Genomic DNA, 19,894 nt, shown 5'->3' on the forward strand with positions numbered 1-19,894 from the left:
CTACCCTAAAACTTAACTTAACTCTGGTATAGCCTAGGTATATTTTAAAATGGCCCTCCCATTATGAAGACCAACAAAACTGTCCTCACTTTTTCTTGCTGTTTTGATGCAATTTAGTCCTTTACAAAGACAGACATAACAGTACATAAAGAGTACGTAACACTCACATGCATTATTTGTAGTTTTTGTAAATCTTTGATTCATTCAAAGTGCACAGATGGGAATCGGAAGAAGAGACTATGAGCAGAAATGAGCCTCAGCTTCACAGCCCTCACACCCCCTACAGTTCATTTATTGAGTGTGTGTCCCTGTGTTTGCGGCGTGGGTGTGTGTTTTCAGTGGTGAAGGAGCATCTGTGTGTGTGTGTGTGTGTGTGTGTGTGTGTGTGTGTAGAGACAGTGCATGTTCACTGTATTGTTAATGTGCATCTTGACCATGTAGGCCTTAGTGACAATTAACTGTGTTAAATTCAGAACATATGCATTCTACATTCCCTCAGGGCTAATGTGGCGAATGTTAACGCTAATTATCTAGTCAGGGCCAGATACTGTCACTATGTGACAATGTGAGTGGAGCAGAGATCAGCCACTTTGTTCCAGAAAGACTTGATTAGAAACAAGTTTTAGAATCTGACTTTGACAGGCAGCCAGTGCACATGTCGGTCCTGAACGCCTCACCGCTGAATGAGCATCCGGCACAGGTTCACTCTGGTGTTTCCGTCGGCACTGTGTTTCCCCTTCTTTGTTTTCTGCATTTTTCTTGCATTGTATTTAAAGAGGGTACAGCTGTTACAGTTTGTTGTTATTCAACGCCTCCACCATCTGCCATTTTTGAATCACTTCAATGTGAGGAAGTCTGCTTTGGTTGTGCCATAATTCAACACAGTTTGCAGGAATTTACATAGAAGAAGCTGTATAGTTTTTATTGCTCTTTTTACATTTGTTGAACGCTACATTATGCCAATTGTTTCTGGTTCACAGTTTCCTTTTGTGAAATTATAACACTCAAAACATTCTTTGGTAGTAATGCTGTCTTTTGGTGTTTTTTTTGGTATTTCATTTGAGGACAGGAAGGCAGTTTACAGGTTTTCATTTGAGGGAACTAAATTAATATTAATCTGAAAAATAATTATTGTGTTTATTCAACCTTTTACTGTAAAAAAAACAAAAACAAATCTAGTACATCCCCTTTTAACCTAAATGACAAAGTAGTTACAGAGGCAAATGCACTCTGCAGATTTTTGATCATGCACAGAATTAAAGCAGACATCAATTTTAATCAGACTAGTGGGGAAATAGATAATCAAAAGCCCATGATATTATTGGATACAGAGCCGGGAATGTTGGGTAAGGGAGTGACTGTGAGGGGGCATTTGGACCTCCAGGGGGCAGAGGGTCACATTATGAAGCATATGCCATATGCACATGGCTGTACCAGTGTTTGTGTGTGTGTGTGTGTGTGTGTGTGTGTGTGTGTGTGTGTGTGTGTGTGTGTGTGTGTGAGTGTGTGTGCAGACAGTCTGGATGTTTGTCAGTCCATCTGATTAAAGGAGCTCTGTCCGATGATAGACCGTAGTGTGAAGGTGACAGAGTTACAGTGTCCCCACAGTTGTTCCTCTACTCTTCTGTCACTCAGTTTTTTCTTCTTGCCTTTGGTCTTCACTATTCTTATCTTCATTGTCTTTGACCCCTTTTGTCTCAGAGAGCTAGGTTTAAAGAAAATGTGAAAATTAGATGTAAAAGCTCAATAATGCAAACTTTGTTCTGTGGGATAGTTTATGTACTCCACATGACTTTAAGGCAGGAAAAGAAAATCAGCTCAAATATAACAGCTCTGTGATGGAACCTCAAATAGGAGGCAGCAACAGTGAATGTTTATTCATTAAAGCCAGTCACAAGCCTGGACTGAAGCCTCGTTTTCACTAAAAGTGTTTAGACTCTGGCATCTGCCTATGTAAGGAGAAGCTGTCCAGGCACACAACTTCACTTATTATGTTGCCTAACAGACAGGAACAGAAAGGAAGTTGTGTTCATGCTCAAATACAAGATGGGGACGGATTTGTCTCACTTTACATTGTAGTGTTTATGTGTGAGTGTACGTTTTTCTGTGTGCAATAGCTTGTGTGTGTGTGTCAGTCTGTATTCTTAATCAGAACCTAATGAAGCTGTAGTTTGTAATCGATCGACACTGGAGAAGCAGTGAGCAAAATTGTACACTGAACCAATGATTCATCAAACATGCGTGTGCAAACACACACACACACACACACACACACACACACACACACACACACACACACACAATCAGACACAGACATACACACACACAATCAGACACAGACATACACATAGGCATGCTGATAAATGCGTCAATTGCTCATCCTTTATTCATCTTGGAAAACAAGTGAATATTTAACATAGGAGCTGGTATCCTCACTAAATACTTAATTGGTCAGGCGGTCACAGAAACATGTGTGAACTGTGTGTGTGTGTGTGTGTGTGTGTATGTGTGTGTGTGTGTGTGTGGAGGCATGTCTGAAGGCATTATAGGCATTATATATACAGTATATAGCTCTACAAAATTTCGTTATTTTTCGTCCATATTATTAATATTATCAATATTATTGTTACAGTGCAAGTGTGTGTGTGTGTGTGTGTGTGTGTGTGTGTGTGTTTGTCGGTTTGTTTTATTGCATAGGCTACCCATTAGCTTCTAACATCAAGATTAACATTTGTATATCAGTACATAATGAAAGTGCTTTCATCACTGTGATTAAATTGCTCAAGACAGTATGGATTTTCTCTAGTTACCTCTGCTCTAATTCAAAGAGTTGCATGTGTAAATCTCTTTGTGGCTAATTTCTACCTGTCTTTAAATGTAGCAGGATAAGTACCTGTTTAGAGCCTTTTTTATTATGAATGCTTTAAAGCTATTACAGTAAAAGCCCTGTGAGAGTGTGTTAAACTGTGATCGGCTTTACACACAAGGTATTAGACCGACCAGGATCCTGTGACACCTTTGGCTTAGAACCAGTCATGTAATAAATTACTTTGGACAGAGAAAAAGAGAGTACCTCATTTAGTAATTAAAAATTGGAAAAGCCCTTTCACCAGGGCTTTTATGAAGGGGTGGATCGAGAGGAATATTAATGGAGTGGCACAAAGGTGGCATAAGGACTATAAGTGGTGGCAGAAATAAATGCTGACTTAATCACAAACAATCACATATATCAGTAATTGCTTGGAAAAACCCCAAATGAAGATATCTTAACTCATAAACATTATTGTGGCACATTAGTAAAGCAATGAATATCTAAAGGTGGTATTAGAAATCAATAAACTATTTTATTTCCAAATTATTTTTCCAAATACATTGAACTTAAGCGTCTCATTTAGGCTACGTTCACACAGCAAGCCGTAGTGCTCAATTTTGATTTATTGCTCAGATCCGATTTTTTTCTGTTAGGCTGTTCACGTTACTTTTTAAATGTGGCTCATATCAGATTCCAGTGTGAACAGGTCACGGTCCTGAGGTGACCTAGATGACAAATGTCAGTCTAGAGTAACACAAAAGTCACATGAATTCTGATATAACTGTTCACACTGAGGTCACCATGCAAAGAATCAGACCTGTATCTGATTTGGACCACATACCAAAGCGGCCAAAATTAGAATAAAAAAGATTAGATTAGGAATCAGATCTGAGTCACATATGAGCAATTTGGTCACTCTGGCCTGCAGTTAAGTCTAAAATGTGGTCTGAAACCAAACTGAGATGGCAGCAGCTAGATCTATCCCTGGTTTTATGGTACAGTGTGTCAAGCAGAAGACTGCAGGGGGCTTTAGTCATTTCTGTAGGGTGCTTCTGAGGTGGGTCTAACCCCAACCCAAGACTGCTCAGAGCCCTTGTAACAACTACCCTGTACCTAACTGTCCCTCCCCACCGGTTTTTACTAAACTACCTATCATTATTCAGTAAAACACAAAATAATTCCTTGTATCCCGCAGTCTTGAGCATCTCTTCCAGTTTTCACTGAGGTTCTTCAAACCGGTGAAACAGCGCCCCTCTGGGCTGTAACAGCCGGTAAATGTAAGTCAGTGTGTGTGGTGAAAAATGGTATTGTAGCCAGGTAAGACAGAGAAGTCAACGCCTGCTGAGGGCCAGGGGAAGGAAGCTATAGGTGAAGTTTACATCTTCCACATTGTTATACCTAATTGCGAGACTCTGAGTGGAGAAGAAAAAAGACTCTTTAGTTAAGCGTACTGCATTAAAATGTTTATAAAGTTAGTTAGTTAAGTGAAACAACCTGGAGAAGGACAGAGTTAGCTGCTTTAGTTCGGTTTGCTAGCCAGCAGCAGTGGGTGATGGAGGGTCCTGAGACACGCAAACACACATTATCATCCAGGTATCGAGTGCTGTGGGGAAAGTAACTTCTTTATGACATGGACAGACCACTCTGGTTCCACAAAGAAAGGAGAGTCTTCAAATAGTGTGAGTAAAATACCCTCCTAACTAACTTATACTCTGTCTGTGTGATTATTAGTTGTTGTGTAACATATGTACTGGTTGCTGATGTTAAGAGCTTCAACGATTGGTCCAAGAAAATTAATTCCTAACAATCATTTCAGTAATATTTCTGGTCCCAGCTTCTGAAATGTGAGGATTTACTGGTTTTCTTTGTCATTTATGATAAATGAAGAGTCTTTTGGTATTAGACTGTTGGTTGGACAGAAGAAGCCATTTGAAGACATCATTTTAGGCCATAGAAAAGTGTGAGGAGCATTTTTCTTGACATTTTATAGACTAAACGATGAATTGTGACAATAATCTGCAGATTAATTGATAGTACCAATAACAGTTGCAGTGCTGCTGATTCTGTAGACAACAATGAACATTAGTAAGCTATAGTTTAGTGTTGGCTGCACTCCAGATTATGTTCTGTAGCCTCCAAAATGAGTTGATTCAACAGCTCTCTCGAAACCGTTTCAACCAAAACTGAACATTATAACCATCATGATGTTTGGATCTGTTGCAAGTGTGATGTACTAGACTGCTTTAGTTTTAGCTAGGTGTGCCTGTGTGCACCTGAGTGTGCACATGTGCTCTTTCATCACATGATCAATGTTTGAATCGAATATGAATCACTGAATATGTTAAATCAGTCATTACAGATGTGGCAATATTGTTAAAGGTTTAAATTATAATCACATATTTTATTTTATTTTTCGAGCTGCACTTATTTTTCTAAAGTCTAAAATAGACCTAGTCTAAAAAACCATAAAATATTATTTAGTCCACTTTAAATTCATGAAGTTCTGAGTACACCAGTAACAGTAGTATTTGAGATCTCTGTGCTGTAAGGCTCCGACAGAAATGCTTTAAGTAAATTAGTGTTTTATCAATCTTACTGATTGATCATTTTGTGCACTGCCAGCTCTCTGTCACTTACACATTTGTTTAAATGCCACAAATTGACATTTCATTGATTTATTCCTCTACAGTTAGAATGACATATGTCTAACCTTACGCCCCAACCTTATTAACAGACAGAAGCACTTTTATATTATTATTTTTACTGAATGTATTTGTGGTGAAAACAAATTTGGATTTTGTCCTCCTATTAGTCAGTGCTGTTTCATACTGGTCTGAAGTCTGAAACTGGTTCCTAAATGTGACATATAGGTCAGTCTGCACTCACACACAGACACACATCACCGGTTCATTAGTCGGCTATTGAGTAAGCTAATGCATGTTCTTAACATGACTCTCATGAATAAATCAACCGGAGTCTCACACACCGGCAGCGCTATAACTCTCTGCAGACACACATGCGCAGACCTCTGGCATTTCACTTGTGTCAGCACTAGCTGACTGTGGTAATCAATAGGGCATCAGTTTGTCCTATTGACGTGCTCAGTTAGGAGAGTGCCAGACAGCAGTTGACCATTTGGGACAGGCTCAGCCGTCACCATGCTCGGCTGGTCAGTCTCTAAAACTCAGCTTTGGAAAAATAATCTTGAAACCATTTCTCCTTCGTTAGATCGGTGAAAGACATAAAATGAGAGAGGTCTGAGCATTGGCTAATAAAGAAAAATCTCATGATTATATAAAATATGGACGACACTTTCTATTAAGATCCATCACTCTTTCTTTGTTTCTCCCTATCTCTCTCTCTCTCCCTCGCTCCGCTTTGGTCTTTAAGTTTCGCTGCCTCGCTCATCCCCTCTCTTGGTGTTTGTCCATTATTGATGAGGGCTGATAAGCGGTTATTTAAGAGGCAGCGCTCTCCTTGGGTCTCACTGAGGTCACTTGGGGATAACGCCTCAGTGGAGTTTCATCTTACTCTCCTTCACTGCTTCACTTTAAAAAAAAGGAAAGGATCTGTGCCAACTTAAATTTTATGGCAAAAAATCCCTTCACTTTAAATCTTTTAAGTGATGTTCAAGGACACTCTGTAGCCTTTGGCAAACCAGGCCAGTGCCAAAGTACCACAACTCATAATGGTAGTCTGTGAGGCCTGAGCACAGAGTCATGTAACTTAATTATAAATCCCCACAAGGACTCACTAATAGGTTTGAGTGTGTGTTTGTAACAAGGGCGGGATGTGAGACTGAACCATTTTCTGTAGAGAAGATCTTTCAAGATAAGAGCAGCAGTTAAATACCTAATTTATAATGATGATGCAGTGCACATGAGAGGTAATCGCGTGGGTGTGTGAAGAACCCCAGGAGGGGAAATGGAGACACTTTTTAAAACATGTTCAACAGTTAAATGGTGGGTGGGTGAATGAGGTGCAGTGGGTTAGTTACAAAGAGGAGATACATAAATGAGAGTCTTGGGAGACGCAGTGGGAGATCAAAAGAGAGAACCAGAGAGACGCAACAATCCTGTAATTTTTGGTTTTATAGTGCTGGTTGGTGGTGTTACCACTAGGGGGAGCCGTGGACCTGCTGTCACTCTGACAATGGACATGAAAGCATGAGGATGTGTTTCTTAGTGTGTGTGCAAGAGAGAAATAACACTTGCCAACAGTAGACTGAACAGCAGTGAGCGTCTGCAGTCACTTCCCTTTCCTGAACTTACATTTCCACACACACAAATACAAACTGTAGTACCATAGATCTGGATATTTGATTTATCTGTGCTCAGTTTCTTTTTGTCAAGGCACTATTCCCTCATTGGATTTATTGATTACAGCTCAAAAACAAAAGCCTGCGCGCTGCTGATGGCAGTGAATGAGAGCATCTAACAGTCAGCTGCTCGTGAGTTTTCCAGAGATACTGTGTGTTTGCCAAGAGAGGAGGAAAATGTTTGACCAAAGTGAAATACTATACTGCTTTAAGAGGTGCTGCAGTGCTCATGCAGCGGTGGAATCAGTCGGAGTGTCACCTACTGTGGAGTGCAGAGAGACCTTTCCACCCACGACTCAAGAGGGGGCCATATAATATATGCTCCTTCAACAGATAAACAATTACCCCTCCTTTTCCTTCCCATCTTCCCCTCTCTCTCACATTTTCACCCCCGCTGCCTCTAAACCAATTTTCTCTCTCTTTCAGCTCCTTTTTTCTTTATCTTACTGCTGTTTTCACCTTGCCCATGTATACTTCTCTCTCTATCATTCAATCTTCATTTGTTTCTTCTACTCTCCCATGGTCCTGTCATTAGTTTTTATCCCTCCATCTACGTTCGGTTTTAGTGTCACCATATATCTCCACTTTAGAGCACTAAGCTGATACACTGACGCAGGCAAAGTTTATACTCCTCGGATCAGCACTTTTCTTGTCTTTTCTGTGTGTGTGTGTGTGTGTGTGTGTCTCTTCACAGATTGTAATATACAAGAGTGGAGCTTGATCCTTCGCCAGTTTGTTTGTGTGTGTGTGTGACTGGATGTGTGCTCACGGGTGCAGTGCTATCTTTTGTAAGAAAAGGTAATTCACTGTAGTCTCCCTCAAGGCCTATTTAGAGAGGAAAGGTGAGAGAATAGAGGACAAGGAGTGGGATATGACAGATTGCCATCATAATAACAACTTAAAGTATAGTGTAGACCCAGCGTGCGTGCACACACACACACACACACACACACACACACACACACACACACACACACACACACTGTGGACTTTACTGCAGTATTTTGTCACTGTTTAAACACTGCAATAAGTGTAGGGGAACACTGCTTCAGTGCAAAGGAGACTGTCTCACATCCAACTAACCCAAATGCAGGTGTGTTAGAAAACTATAACTTCTGTCTTTATAAAAAATGAGCCTGCACACTGCTCTTGCTCAGCATCACAATTTATTTATCGTGCTACCATTTCGATGTGTGTGCGGGGAGACTGAAGTAGCTTCAGTGCAGCAATGCAGCAAAGATGCAGTGATCTGTGTCCAGTGGCTGCAGTCTCCAATTTCAGTATGTCAAGTATTTACACATACCAACAGCGATACAGGATTAGGCAGACCCGGAAAGACTTTTGCTTGGTTTTGTAACCTATAACATAGACCACTGTAATGCTCTTCCTCAGACGACTGTGGGTTGATAGAAGTTCTTTCAGAATGCTGCAGCCAGAGTTTGAACGTGGACAAACAAAAGAAAGCACTACGCACCAGCCCTAAAATCACACTGGCTTCCATTATGCACTAATATTGAATGGTTCTCTTGTGCAATGCCTTGCTCCACAATATGTGTTTGTCAGGCTTAAAAGCTTGAATCCAGACCTCTCCGGTCATCTGCAGTAGCAGTGGTATTTTTGATGTTCTGAGGTTCAGTTCAAAATCCATAAAGCTGTAGTTTTTAGTTTTCATGCTTCTAGCTGCTGGAACATCCTTGCTGAGCACTCGAGATGTGTTCACGCTCACTTCTTCGTCAAAACATTTCTTCTTATGTTGCCTCTCAATGATGAGTATTGTATCTTTTAGTCATTCAATAGTTTGTGTTTACACTTTCCTGATGCTTGTGACAGAACAGCTGTGACTGCCTCTTTCTCTCTTTTTTAATTCTCATGTAAAGCACAGTGAGTGTATAAAACATGCTATATAAGGCTTGCCTTGCCTTGCGTAAGCTCTATGCTAAGCAACATATAAACGTAGCCTTACAGTACAGTAATATATATATATTTTTAATTTCTTATGTTTTATTGTTAGTTTATTTGCTGCATAGTCTCTGTGGTGTTTTATGGCAGGATTGTGTAAAAAGATCTGATGTCCAGTGAAGGAACAGAAACTGATGGAAACAATTTCACCTGTTTCACACAGACATAGTCAATAAATCCTGCTTGATGAGTTGTGTGTTGCACAGATGATGAATGGCCTGGGATAAAGTGCAGAAATTCCCTGTCAGCACACACGAGTGATGGGGAGTCCCTTGAGTGTACATCATTGCACACAAGTAGTCACACATGCACACATGAATCAATACACACACACACACACACACACACACACACACACACACGACATATACACATACTTATATACACATTTACAGTTTGTCTCTGCACATTTCTTGCACGATCAAACGTTTTAGATTTAAAAGCATTTGCAAAGTTAATTCTAAAACATGGATAAGAATCAATGTCCTTATTTTTGTGTTACTTTATTATGGAACGTTAAAATGTCTCTTTCCATGTCTGGACTTTGTTTCAATCGTAATGTGACTGAACAGTCCTTGTTTTTAGGCACAGACCTATAACATCGTCTCACCTAGATGATTAACACGGCCACAGTGAAGTACTTATCAGAAGAGCCAAGTGATTTGGCAGGAGAGCTCTCCTTCATTTGACCGCTTCACCTTCCCATTTTGTTCAAGGGGTTTTATTTCAGCACTTTTTAAGTAATTTCCCTAACGATCATTCTCTACAAAGTCGGACAGGAGATAAATTTATGTACGAGGGTTGTCATTTAAAGAAAGTTCTGCTTCCAATATCTACTGTAGATAAATGTCACAGCGTGAACCTGTCACTCAAATAAAATGGCAGAAGATAAATATAGAGCAATAGATAGCTAGGTACTAATATATGTAATTTGTCCCGCCCTAACAAATCTAACGGGAGAGCTGTCAATCAAGCTCAGTCAGCCACAGAGTCTTGAGAAGTGGTCTAATCTGAATAATTGAAATCACCTGTGTGGGTTTAGCATAGAGGCTTTAAAGTCCTTTATTATGTGCTCTTTATTTACGTTTCTAGTGTTCCATAATATCATAATCAAATTACACTTAAAGATGAATAGAATAAATCTATAAATAAACATAAGCAAAGACCACCCACACCCACAGCAGAGCTCACAACTTTTCTGTAATGTTAAATGTGTTTATGTAGGAGAAAGTGACGCAAATACAAAGTAAAGGTATGAAACAAAGTAAATTTTTACTGACACAACCAGTAATCATCCATTAATTAGAGCATGAAATGGAAGCAGAGGGAGATGCTCGACCCAGGTGTTTAATATAATCCAATTAACAAAGTGATGAACTCACCAGAGCTCATAGATGAAACACTTGCAAACCACAGTATGTCTCACCCTCGCCTCTTGAGCTCTTTGTCTTTCTCTTCCTCTCACGGACAATAAAACGCTGATGTAAGAGCACATGTATATGACTGCACATGCAAATGAACGCGCGCAAGCACATACAGATGCAAACAGACGCCCCATCTGTTTAATAATCTCAAAAAGTTTGTATCCAGATCACAGAGCAGTACTGAGCATTGAGTAAGTTGTGTGAGGAATAATTTTCATACAAATCAACATACTCTTTTTTCTATTTCACACAAGCTTTGCCCTTTATCAGGCTCTGTGGATTTGAGTGCTGCTTTCGGTGGAGCTCCGAATGCAATTTACTGTACATGTACCCGCAACAAACAAACTAGGACAAGTCTTTTTCCAGTGGGCCATGTACCGTCACCCCACTGCGCACCAATTTTAATTTAGCATCTGTAAGAGCAACATGACTGAGCAGCCCAGCCTCCCTAGGAATTATTAATACTGAAGTACATGATTTATGTCCAAATCCAACAATGAATGCCAGTTACATGGGTCCTTTGTTTCCCAGTATGTGAGACTTGATCCAGAGACCCAGTCGGGCTGGTTCAAATTATATTTAGTCTAATGGGTTGCAGGTAGGAACTTATTCTCTTGCTGCAGGTCTTACTGTTCTTTTTGACCACAGTTGCTTGTTAATTGTGTGAAGCGAAACCTGCCAGTGCGGTTCTGTTCTTATTTGGATCAGTTTTCACTTTAAGTATACTGTAGTTCCCTAGGTATATTGTAGAAATAATTAATTGACATATTACACAGTTTCAGAACCTTACAAAAGGTTCTATAGAAATACAACGAAGTACTGTAACCTTTCAGTGTGCAGATGGGAGAGGTCATGAAGCCTTTAGAGCCCATGTGGAGACTCTGCCTGTACTCTTAGAGCCACAGTACAGTACACAACCTGTGCTCTGACCTTTGCTTTGTGTGCATGTGTGTGTGTCTGTGCTTAAATGCTACACTCATAACCCAACCAAGAACACATTATGACTTTGTAACACATACACACGCAGTCTGACATTTTTTTAGTTACTGCATTGTGTAAAATATGCATACACGCACACACAAGCAACTTTTCCCAGCAACACAATCAAAACTACAGTAGAACTGCAGCAGAAGTGTGTGTGTGTGTGTGTGTGTGTGTGTGTGTGTGTGTGTGTGTGTGTGTGTGTGTGTGTGTGTGTGGGGGTGTGTGTGGGGGGTGTGTGTGGGTGTGTGTGCGTATGTTTTTGTGTGTGTGTGTGTGTGTGAGTGTGTGTGAGAGCAAAGGAAATGTGGTCTGTTTGAGAAGTGGCATGAAGGTCATGAACACAATTTAAAAAATAAAATCAAGGGCAAGTTGGTTTTGGGCTTTCTCCACTTTGGCTCTCTACTGCTGTTATATTTTATCAAGTTTGACTTGGTTTTCTGGGTGTTTAGAGTGTTTTCTTTCCTTGGAGTAAATCTTACAATGTCATTCCCCTTAAAACAAAGGGAAAATTGAGTCACTGTTAAATATGCTTAATATGTGAAATTTATTTAATAAATCAAGCTTCTTTTCCTGTTGTCTTGTTCCACAGTCCCGACATGTGTTCCCTCAATTGTTCATGTGTTGTAAAAAATTATTTTAAGACTGTAAATCTAAATGTAATGTAGTCCTGCTATGACAGATTAAAGCCTCTTTAACATCCTGTCTCATTACACAACTTGCCGTACACACTTTCTTTTCCAAGGTAACCGGCACACATGCATCCTTCGTTCCTCCAGATGCTGCCTGGTTGCCATCTGGCATCTTTATTCTTGCCTGGTGTTATTTTATTGCTGCTTTTTCCCACACACATAACGCCTCCATACTGTTTCCATAGCAATGCTATTACTGAGATGACGGGTTTCTCTTGTTGTTACCACTCTTCACTATCAAGTGTCCATATCTGGAGACTCTCTAGCAGCCAGGAACACTGCTCTCTGCAACAAATAGCTAATTGTAGTGCAGGTAGTGTAGGAGTATGTGCTTATTACATGGTGCAAGTTTGAGAACAACCTTATTATGTCATGCATTTAGGTACAGTGGACAAAAGTTTATAAGAGAGTTGTGACTTACGATGTTGCTCTCAGAAATGCTCCTGCAAATGCACCACAATTCCATTATCTGAGTTTTACTTCATAGAGCAAACACAGAGAGGACAGAAAAACAAACATTTTATTTCCTCTTTTAAATAGGTCCCTTGGAACACATTTATGTTTACAGCCGTGACCTGAGCTAAGTGTTAACCTAGAAACACACACACACACACACACACACACAAACACACACAAAACAAAGCAATTCTGAAGCTCTCTGACAAGTGTTAAGTGTGAGAGCGCAGTGCCATGCTTGCAGGCACTTTATAATGAGGTCCTTTTATTGTTTGTGCATGCCAAACATTTCAATCCAGACATATGGTATTACCAGTTCATATGACTCTATGCACAGACATTACCATGGTGACCAACCTGGGGATAAAAAAAGTAATGGTATGCAAGAGAGAGTCTATTGGTAGAAATATAATATTCATAGGTATGTTTTCATTAGTGTATAATCACCTGAAAATAGGAATAGTCGTGCTTCTGTTATCTTAGAATGAGCTGTTTTCATCTACAGAGAGAGTGGTTCCACACTCCACAGAGGCCACCATGTTTTTAACAGTAGCCCAGAATGAACAAACCAGACAATGGCTGACGAAGGTGACCAATTTCACTGACCTCATGAACTCAAATTTCCACTTGTGTTCATATGAACTCTTCTCGTGACTATGGTAATCACAAATTGGAAGGCAGCATAAGTATCAATGACATTGTGCAGTAGTGGTGCCAACTGCCCTTAGTTCTGCTTATTAACAGCATTGGTTGTCATTTAGTAATTACTGTGGAGTTGAGTTTCCATTGCATTGCCATGCAGTTGCACGGGATGGAAATAAAATCTGCACTGTCACCACAACTAGTGGCTTTAGTCTCGGGGCTGATAAGTAATGGTGTTTAAAGGTGATACACACCATTATGACATGTAGCTATCCAAGCTGCAACATGTAGTGTTGTTTTAACCATAACTTACCTATAATGTATTACAATTTGGTATGGTATCTTTTGACTACAAATCTACTATAAGACTGTCCTCTGTACAGGGAGTGGAGGTGATTGGTTGTGGTAGTGATAGATACAAGGTCATGACACTTTGACCCTTCTTACTGTACCTCACCAGCTGTCTCAAGTCTAAATGGCTATCTGTAATCTAATGCTCCTCTGAGAACAGTGACAGCCACTAAATGGATACACTCGGGATTACGACCCAGTGGTGACCTGTGTGTGTGTGTGTGTGTGTGTGTGTGTGTGTGTGTGTGTGTGTGGTACAGAGAGTAAAGAGAGGCGCCTATGTTATTAAGCTGTATGTTGGTATGCTCACATGTCTTCTCTGTATTTTGTCAGTGTAATATAATAGAACCAAATACACTCACCAAATATCAGATGTAGATCCTGCTCTTCATCATTTGATACTGTCAGTGTGTTACCAGAGAGATGCTTGAATATTCCTACAAATTATTATTAGTTGTCTATGTTGTTTGGGCACGATGATGCATTTGGCACAATTTCGGAAGACTCGTCAACTACAAAAAGAAATCTTAATTATAAAGTGAACTCTTCATTTTTTAGAGTTCAGTAGAGTAATGTGCTGTAGTAATTAATCAGCAGTCTGTTATATAAGCTCATCTCGGTCTGGAGGAGATGTGGTTTTATTTTCAGGGGTAATTTTGTTGATACTATGAGTTGAGGTGGCAGCTGCAGAGCGTCTGGCATCTTCCCACTGTGCCACAGCTCAGTGCTCAGCCATTGCATGATTGAAGCTCTGGCTTTTATGCAAAGCTGAGTGGGGATGTTTGTGGATAATTGTTGCCACTGCTTAAGAGTAAATCAACCCAGATTATTCACCTTCATCTTTTTAAAATAGAGTTCCCTGCTTTTGTGCTAACAGGATTTTTCATGATGCAGATTTTCACAGTGTGTGCATGTTTTATGAGGAGATGGCCTTTAAATATAATCATGAAAACTAAAGACTTGTTTGTTTTGGCTTTTATTTTTCTTATATTGATCAAAAACTCTTTGTCAAGTTTATCTCCTGAATTACACAGAGCTCGTCTGTTGGATCGGACCACACGGGCCAGCCTTTACTCCCCACGTGCATCAGTTAGCCTTGACACCCCATGCTGGTTCACCCCTTTTCCTTCCTTGGACCACTTTTGATAGGTACTGACCACTGCAGACCGGGAACACCCCACAAGAGCTGCAGGTTTGGAGATGCTCTGACCCAGTCGTCTAGCCATCACAACGTGGCCCCTGTCAAAGTCGCTCAAATCCTCACACTGCCCATTTCTCCTGCTTCTAACACATCAACTTGAGGACAAAATGATGTTCACTTGCTGCCTGATATATCCCACCCACTGACAGGTCCCATGATAACCAGATAATCAGCGTTATTCACTTCACCAGTCAGTGCTCATAATTTTATGGCTAATCGGTGTATGACCTCCTGCACATGATAAAGTAGTGTTTTATTTTCATAGGGAAGTATTGTAACTGCCTTGTGGTGTCCCATAAAATGAGAAGGTTGCAATGATTTAAGATTTATAAACAAAAACAAAACAATTAAAATGAATAAAACCTGATTATAAAGCTCAGTGATTGGTCATTAAAATCACATTACAATCCGTCTTAAGCTCACATGTGCTTCCTTTGCAAACATGCTCACAGCTCTGCCACTGTGAGGAGGGGGTGAGTGATTTTCATTTGAGACCCAGCACATAACGTATCTTCATGGTCCACGATTGACATGAGGATGACCTCAGGGCCAAGACTCATCACTGTAATACACTGCTCATGGCTTTAGTATCCTTGACCCCACGATCCGCTCTGCTTTAATGTGTAAACCTCTTAAATGATACAAATAATACAGGAATATATCCCCAGGAGTAATGTATGACATTCAGTTGGTATCATCTAGCGTGTGTTCAGACATTTCCAGTTTATTACCCTGGGTGCTCTGCTAATATTAAGTACGTGCACAGGAAATAAAATCACGCTCCATTCCCAGTGACACATACATTGAAGCCTCAATAACTGTAATGTAGCAATATGCTGATTCTTGTAGCGTACATTTGCAGTATTCACATTTTAACATAGTTCCCGTAATGGTATTTGGAAAATTCTGCAGAATAATAACATTGTCACAAGATATGGGGAAGCATACAGCATAACTTATCCCCAAATGAACCCTAATTTTGTTATGAGTTATAAAACATAGAAAAATATAATAAACACAAAATCTAACACGTGAGCTGCCTGTTGTTTACTTGATTAAGCCTTGAGTTTGCTGGAGGTGTTGGGGGGGTGTGGCAGCTTCCACAGTGTCACCATTCGTACTGAGAGCGAGGTCATCGCAGTGCTGGGGGTGAAATTGAAATGCCACTTCTATGGGTTTTAATGGATATGATTGACTAATGATGCATTCATGCTCACCCTCCTTCTTTGTCCCTCTGCTCTTTGACCTTTGGCCTCGAGCATGGCTGGAAGAACTGGAGAACAATTTAATGATAGTATGACTGTGTGCACTGTGTGTGTGGTGTAATTTCACAGCGCTTTCACTTGAATAACACTTAAATAACAGACTGAATTGTTCTTTTGCTTTGAACAAAGCCTTCATATGTTTTGTTTTGTCTTTGGACAGGTCTTAAGCCACCTTTGAAATGTTATTTCATTTTGTTAATATAATATCATTCAATAGTCTTAAACATTTATTTGTTTAAGAGAAGATACAATCTTTTTTAAGTGAGTCAAAAAACAGCACTGTGTGTGTACTAGTGAGGAATAAGTTTTGTGGAGCAACTGTTGAAGTTACACTCTACGTTGTAACTAGTGTTTACAGGAAATCATCATTTTGGGGGTTAAAGCTATCTTTCAAAAAGCAGACTCTTAATTCCCACCGGCTCCAGGGGTGTTGGGTAGAGGCTGACATTGAAATATTGTTTGTGTCACAGGTTACATCCTCATCAGAGACTGTCCTCCTAAGAATAACGACATCGTCAGCATTTTAGCTCCCTTACACGACACATGTGTACGTTCAAAAGACCCAGCTCTCTAGTGGCTGTAGTAATTATGATAGGAGCAAAGGAGGAAGTAAGGTGATGAGGTTAACCATAGCAATAGAAACCAAATAGCGTAAAGGAGAGGGTTTACCATCAATATTTTGCGTTGCATTCATGTACACGTAAGAAACCACGCTGCTACTTCTAGGAAATGTGAGGTCACCTTACCTCCTCACTCAAGGCTTTTTCAACGTATTATTTTCTGCAAATGTTACGGAGGAAACAGTGCTTCCAACCTAGTTCTAACACCTGCAGAAGCTTATTAAAGTGCCTGGCTCTCCAAGGGGTGGCACTCTGAAAGTTTGAAGATTAAAATAAGTTCCTGAATAGTTTAAATAACAAGCCCTAACCCCAATAAGGGACATGTTCAACTTTTTTTTGCACAGTAAGTCGGTTGTTCTCCAGTTTTGCTTACCATACAGTTTCAGTAGGAATGTAAGGACACAGACGAGTCAGATTTGCTCCGCAGCAGTGTCAGATCTCTGTGATAACAACCTCCCTACAGCTGCCACAAATGGTTCAGTCCATGACAGAGGGAACAGCTCAGTCCTATGGGCAGGAGATGAGGAGCATACAGTCTTAAGGAGGGTTGGCATTCTTGATGCTGCCCTTTCAACTTACGTCATGGCTCTCCAGGCAGAACCAGACACAAGGGCATAAGTATACAGTATGTATTGTAATGAGTGTGTGTATGTTGTGACCTATAGTGCACAGGGAACACTTGTTTGGTCAGTGAACTGGGGCCTACACATCGCTATGTAAGGATGTCTTCATAGCAAATTTAAAGAAATACCACCCTGAAACTGACTAGTAAGTCAATGTATTGATATTTCTTTCTGGCATTTAAATGCAGTTAGTATGTATATGGAATATGAAAATGAGGCAGGGCTATGCAGTATGCTATTAACACTGGCTATTTATGTTAGGCTAAGATACATCCAAGGACCAAGTTTGATTTTAGCGCATTTTATAATCCGCTGAGTCCATTATTTATCACAAACTAAATAAAAATGTTCACTAAATACAGTATAATGTAAAATAATATTAACAGTTTTAATTAAAGTCTCTTCAACCAGGTATAGCAGTGATGTGCAGCATGATGTTGCAAAATAAAAATGTGCGGCGTGATAGTAATAAATAATCACCACAAAAAATAATTGGGGGCAAATGGTAAAAAAAAAAAAAGATCTTGAAAGATATTATGATTGCGATTAGTAGGAATGATCATTTTTGCATCACAATTTAGATTTTCACTGAGAAAACTATTAAAATGATGATGTGACATTTGGAGAGCAAGATTTATAGGCCAGAGCTTCCCGCAGCACGACAGTACTTCATTATAATGCTCTTTTGTCAGACATTTAACCTTTATTGGAAAATTGCAGCTTCTGCGCTTTGCATATTGCGCATGGCAATATTGCGATTTTGATAATATTTGGATTAATTGTGCAGCCCTATGTATAATGTTGTGCATCTATATGAGCAAAAATAGCAGATGTCCTTAGATGTTGTTGACCTTGCACACATGACCTAGTACCTCAAATGGTCTTTGCAATTGCGTTTTAGAAAAGAGCCTTCAGTTACATGCCACTCTGTCTTTGGTCTTTGTCACTGTGTTCTTCAGGAAGGGTTGAATGAGAGAGAAACAATGAATTAATTTTAAATGTGGCACTTTTATGTTTCTGAGTGTGGGTGTGAGCCTGTTTGGAGGCCTATAGCACACAAACTGTGTCATGCATGTATGTATGCGTGTGTGTGTGCGCACACTATGCTCGGCAAGATAAACTGTGGCTGTCTGCCAGGTGTATCATAGACATGATATTCACATCAGTGGTAGGTCAGATAGGATTGGCCTGATGAAGGCTAGACAGTTGGGTGGTGATGTGCAATGCATGACTGCAAAATTCCAAGTCTCACACACACACCTACACACATACTAAATACACTTATTTATAGTGTGGAGCATCTCATGGGGATTTGAATATGTAGCGTGTTGGATTTTGCTGACAAAGCAAGAAGCAGAACACGCATACACACACAGGTGCAAAAGTAGGACACAGTCAGTGCCTTACACTCAGAGTTATGAGTGTGTCATCACTCGCCGCTTGCGGGGCAGCTGCTTGAAAAACAAAAACAAAACAGGTGATAATCAGAATAATTGTGAAAAATATATGTGCAACCTGACTAATAGATAAACTCACAAGATTTTATTTTTTAGACACAACCAGCAGCTAGTGTATGTCACGGTGATGGTCGGTCAGTTGGTCGGTTTGAAATATTTCACACATCCACTGTGCACGTGCCGTTATGGTACACAGCTTTAAAGACTGAGAGGCTGACTGTTGGGTAATGGGTCAATTTAGTGGTATATAGTTGTGGTCTACCTGTACCTGGTCTACCTGTGCAGTGTACACACACACACACACACACACACACACACACACACACACACACACACACTATCATTAATCTTTAATTCAGACCTATGGTGTCGCAGTGGAGATTTCAGGGAAGAAACAGCAGTGTATAGCCTTTAAATGCCAACTAATGAGCTACTATAACTTCTTAACCTCCTCTATTATTGGGACGAGTGCAGAACTAATTTCAAGTCATTTAACATAATTCTGAACTTGTAGCTGACCTGTCAGACACTAAACCTAATCTAACCTAACCTAACCTAATTTATAAATAACTTATATATCAGACTCAAAGGATGGGATTTGTTTTTATGTGTAATAGAAATTAAGGATGCTTAATGGCAGTTAAACTTCTTTAAAAGGGCTGGAATTCACCAGGAGACAGGGAAGAGACAGGAAAGCAGTAGCTGGTCCATCTGAGAACTAATTTTGAAAGCGATGAAACAAAATACCATACGTTGGGGTTTATGTATTATATTTACAACAAATGTTAAATTGCTTTACATTTCACTTGAGGTGACACTACTGCATTCAGAATTTCTTGTTTTACTTGCAATGTACACCATAAGGAAATGACACATACTGTACATGGTGACAACATTTGAGAGTAGAAGTAGCTCCAGCTGGAAGACTCACAGTACACAATACTCACCAGTGATTGAAAGATCAGCAGACCTGCTGTCATAGACATTAAAATTATTCTCAAGAACACAGTTTTTGCTTTTGCTTCTCATCTCTGAGCTGCCGGGTAGCTGAAAAACGTCTAATAAAACCTGAATGCTTTTATTGATTGCTGTG

The sequence above is a fragment of the Dicentrarchus labrax genome, unplaced genomic scaffold (genome assembly GCF_905237075.1).
Source record: "Dicentrarchus labrax unplaced genomic scaffold, dlabrax2021, whole genome shotgun sequence".
In the NCBI taxonomy this organism is placed as follows: Eukaryota; Metazoa; Chordata; class Actinopteri; family Moronidae; genus Dicentrarchus; species Dicentrarchus labrax.